Below are 5,137 nucleotides of genomic sequence, written 5' to 3' on the forward strand. Positions count from 1 at the left end.
ATCAATTTTGGATTTCTTAAATCAGATCTGTGGCGAAAGTCCTGAGAAAGAAAGAATACAAACATATGAAAACATTTAGAAAAATAGCTGCAAATTAAAAAAAGGATTTCAAGCCCTGACATGTTACACAAAAACCATAGACTGTATATATAGACAGTCTATGACAAAAACAAACTGTGTAGCTGTATTCTGATGCATTGTGGGTAAGGTTCTATTATCTACATGAGGTGTCACAAACTGAGCTAGGTTGCAATTTCTCAGCCACACTGTGACCAAACAAGCACAAAAATGATAGCCAGCTCCATTCAAGTCCGTTTGAGCTTCAGTCACAGGACGAGAGGTCGTCTTCCTGTCCTACTAAGTTGTCTAACGTCTTTACAGAAACAATCATAAAGAAAAGGTAAAGTTCAAAGGAAGTAAACTCATTCAAAAGTCAGGAGACTCTTGACATAGTTGAAATATGATCCACTTTCAAAAAGAGGAGCCTTGTCTTTATCTTAAGCACCATGCCAGTGCCACTTACAAAATAAAATCACTGCAGGACCACAATGCAACAGAAAGTGAAATGCGATGGTGCATTTTGCTGTTGTAAACTAGCGGAAACAATGCGCCGAGCCTCCAGGAAGCCGGGGTTACAGAGGCAGGGCTCTGAGCTCTGGGTGTGAATGCAGCAGCAGAAAGGATACCAGAGCATCCGGTAAAAAGAGAAACCCCTTCCCACGACCTCTGCAGAGCTCAGATATTTCTCCTATCATCCCACACTGTCAGTCCTCCAAACCTCTCTGTTGATACAACTTGGATAAATTCACACTGCGTCTGAGAAAAGATCCCAAATCAGATGTTTCAGCTCACATGGGAATAGGGTTTGCAGAGAAGTATGTAGTCACTGCTGGTCCTTGCTATGCTGCTGATGTTCAGCTGGTTTATTGGTCTTAGAGAGGACATGTCACTCATGCTTCACTGATGAGTGGTGCAGGAATGAGTCCTTAAACACAAAGTTCAAATCCTGTTGATTTCTGTTTTTACTTGTAGTTGACTTGCATGACTTACATGTTAAAAAATAACCGGCACAACAACCACTCTGTCGGTCAATGCATTAATAGAATTACTGATGTGATACGGTTTCAATGTATTGCATACAAAGTGCCATCAGTTATACATCTGATGTCGTCTATTTTTTTCTTTTGGAAAACTGATTACAACCACATAAGTCTGTGCAGAATAACATCAGTCATGAAGTCTTGAAGCACCAGAGTCTAAATGCAAATTTCAGCCAATTTGAATTCCTCCATTGCAGTATACTGGAGCCGACAGCATGGCATTAGATTTATTTTCTGGTTGCAAGAGAGCAAACGTGAAACCGACTTCATCTGCATTCAAACAAAGATAAACACATTCAGTAAAAGATAGACTACAAGCATAGTGTCCAAAACAAGATGTTGTCTCTGCTTCTCTGTGCATGAATCTTTTTCTAACATCACTATAAAAAATAAGCATAATTTAATGTAGACCTGTTGCGTTATTGCAGACCCGCAAACCTGCCATAGTCCAAGCCTCTCACTGCATCTAGATAAAGAATAAAACAGTATCCCCAGATAATTAATTGGGCCAAATGTCATTAAACTAACACCTGAACAAACAGAGTCACACACTTCCCCCCTGGTATTTGTCTGCCTGACCTGCCCATCTGTGCTGTCTCACTGCCACTATGCAAACAGCTCAGACTATGTGCCAATTGGCTCTCAGAGTAAGATACCACCAATATTATTCCTGTGATAGACTGAGAGGCTTCCTCGCTGCACTGCCTCTTCTCCTCTGGATAAGAAGGTTAACTGTATGTGGATATGGCTTCGTCGTGCAAATATACCACATCAAAGTACATATTACAATTATGAATAAGGATGTACAACTATTTATTTTTATCAAAATCACAACATGAACAATCCCAATCAAAATAAGCACAATATTTGTTGAAGACTAAATATGTGTGTTTAAACATAAAGCATTGTGAAGCTGCAGAGACCTCCCAGGCTCACAAATCACATCCTACAGAGCTAACAAAGATCCTCTTTTTCCTGATTCTACATTTATGTACAGAGAATACAGTGAACAACCTGTAGGCTCTGTAATGCTTGAATATGCATCTATTATTGTTTTGGATTTATGTTTATTTGGTGACATTCCTGCCATGTTATGTACGCCTTCTTGACCCCTCACCTTTAACAACCCCCACCCCCCAGTGGGAGCACAATGGAAATTAGCTTTAGGGCTTTAGAGTGTCCTCCTGATTTCCTTTAAATGTACTGCTCTGGCTATGCTGCCGTCTATTTTCAAATCAAAATTGTTTCTTTTTTACACACATCCAAATAAAGCTGATTGAAATGATGCTCATGCAAATGCTAGAAAGATTGAATGACATCCCATTGTGAGGAAGTCTTCTCTCTCTGATTACGTGACAGACGGACCTGTTTTACCACCTGGGAGGATGACACTGACCACATTCCCAGCTATACCATTGGATTTCAAATGAAAATAGATATTTGTGGTGGGGTGTATTGCAACAGCAGAAAGTCTATTAATCACAATCATGAGAAAAACAGGAAATGCCAGGCTTACAAACTGCGGCACCTTCGTTAAAATGAAAATATGGATTCAAAATGTTATTTAGAGAACTCACAGTCAGTGTTGGAAGAAGCACTCACAAAGTACACAAGTATTCACATCAGAATACACTTAAAGTTCGGAAGTATTATCAGCTAAATGTATTTCAATTATCTTTTCACAGTATTATCTTATTTTGATATACAGTTTAGATTAGGAGTACAGTATTGAACTATACCATATCAGCTTATAATATATTTACAAAAAACTAGTAACTGTGAGCGTTCAAATTATTGTAGTAATAGTACTTGAGTTAATGTACTTAGCTGCATTCCTCCACTGCCAAACTCCATTCATAAATCTAAAGATAGTACTACACAAGGACTTTTAGTGGGACTGTAAAGCGTTGATTTAGCATGAAATAATTCACTGAGAGACACTTTTTAATTCGGCACAAGTCAGAAGCACAAACAAATCGTAATTCAACAGCTGGACAACTTTTCGGCACCGAATTCTTATGTTAACAATAACCCAAAGTTACAGCACAATACAGCATGGTGGGCGGATTCCTGAGAGTCGCTCCGTGGCGCATGAAGCCGAATAGAACGAGTGCAGACTCAGAAAGTACCCGGATGTGGGCCCACAGAGCATGCGCAGTTGAGTTTTCTATCAATCAGATTAATGGAGACGAAAAATAACTTTTGGTTAAGCCTTTATTGCACTTAACAACTTTTACACCCTAGTCATTTAAATAATGGATATAAAAGTGTTTGTGCTGGGTAGTTTATTAAGCTAAAAAAAGAAGTTTAAAGAGTATAATATTCAATGTTTACATTAAGGAGGATGACAGACTTTGGCTGTAACAATGTACATTGATTCTGATTCTGGCTGCTTTCCCTTAGCTAGACAATTCATCTTTTGTTATAAATCTGTTAATAACTGTGCAATATATATTTATATATACACACCTATATATATATATTCCACCTTTAAGTCTTTCACCTGGCTGCCATCTCACACCTGTTACTGGTACTGGATGTGTATTTCGTAAATTGTGTAATACATCATCTTTAATATCTGTATGCATGCTTCTTAATTAATATGAAGTTATTTTGGGCTTTTTACTCTGCTGTGACAATGTAAACCTCCCCTGATTCTGATATGCAAGTAAACAGTAGAGTCCTTTTGGGCCCCATGACGTCAGCGAAGCCGTAGTAGCGCCGTTTTGCCGCTACGGACATTCCAAATATGGGCTTCAACGTCCAGTGCACTTCCTGGGGGTTTAACGAGTTAAATTAAAACTAAAACTACCGGAAGATCTCAACGTTTTCTGAGGTGTGGAGCTACGCAACGGGATAAAACAGCTAAACGTTGAATAGTGATGTTTTTAACTGAAGTGTTTCTGTTGTCCGTTAAGAGCCGCTAACTGGAGCTAACTGGAGCTAACGTTGAACACAGAATCACTATCCCCGAGATGTGTGAGTTTAAACTTAACTAAACAAACTCCAAACAACTCATAAAGTTCACATTAGACTTGGTTTAACTTAACACACAGAATAGATTCGAAAACATCCGAGAAAACTCACCCATTATTCCTCCGTTCACGTCTGGTTCACTCACTCCGCTTGACATTGTCTCTCAATCTCTGCTCTAAAGCGGACTGGTAGTTTTACCTAGAGTTGGATACGCACATTATTCGACGTAATGGGAATGTGATTGACGTACGTGCGTCAAAGCAAAATACGTAAACTCTCCTTCCAGAATATCAACGGCGATTTATCGCGAGATTTGAATTTGAACGACTAAGACTTCTTATGATCATCATATATTTTGTATACAAAAAAAGGGGAGACACATAAAATAATTGTAAAAAGTACACAGAGTAAATAAGAAAAAGACAAAACAAAAATACAGTTTCATATTTCAGATTAAATATTTGTTAATTACACAATTAGTGTTGATTACCTTTTTATTCATGAGGTTTTTAATATTGATACTACATTGTTCTTGGTAAAAATGTTCAGTATTTTTAGTTTGGAGCCAGCCCATCTTTATTTATGAATATGACATTTCCATAACAGTAAAATTAACTGCACATAACAAACTAAATCTGCGTCCATAGGTTTCAAGGTTTCAAGGTTTCAAGGTTTTAGTGGTCATATGCACAGCAGATACAGCGTATATGTTGACAATGAAAGTCTTATGTCCCATGCTCCTCCAACAACTCAACATACATGGTGCAAATAAGATAATAAAATAGTTCAAAAAGAGAGAAGAATATTTACAGTAACAACAATAAAGATTTGAGGATGTGAAATATATACATATGTGGAATACATTGAGAGTATTTAAATACTTTACACTGTGGAATGAGGAGGTATGGACAGATGCATATATTATGTATAACAGATGTATATAATATATAGATATGTGTACTATAAACAGATATGTATGGCAGATGTGTATAATATATATATATGTATGTGTGTACTATAAACAGATGTGAGTAGACAGTCACAGAGCTCAGGAGTTCAGC

General features: G+C 37.6%; 1 long non-coding RNA gene across 1 annotated transcript; it reads right to left on the bottom strand.

The window, feature by feature from the left end:
* Positions 1-3,026: 3,026 nt before the first annotated feature.
* On the bottom strand, positions 3,027-4,314 carry LOC134874769 (uncharacterized). Its single transcript, XR_010167121.1, has 2 exons — positions 4,188-4,314; positions 3,027-3,267 (listed from the first exon to the last, which is right to left on the bottom strand). It is a non-coding gene; the product is annotated as an uncharacterized LOC134874769 (long non-coding RNA).
* Positions 4,315-5,137: the final 823 nt, after the last annotated feature.

Source organism: Eleginops maclovinus, chromosome 13 (genome assembly GCF_036324505.1).
Source record: "Eleginops maclovinus isolate JMC-PN-2008 ecotype Puerto Natales chromosome 13, JC_Emac_rtc_rv5, whole genome shotgun sequence".
Lineage (NCBI taxonomy): Eukaryota > Metazoa > Chordata > Actinopteri > Perciformes > Eleginopidae > Eleginops > Eleginops maclovinus.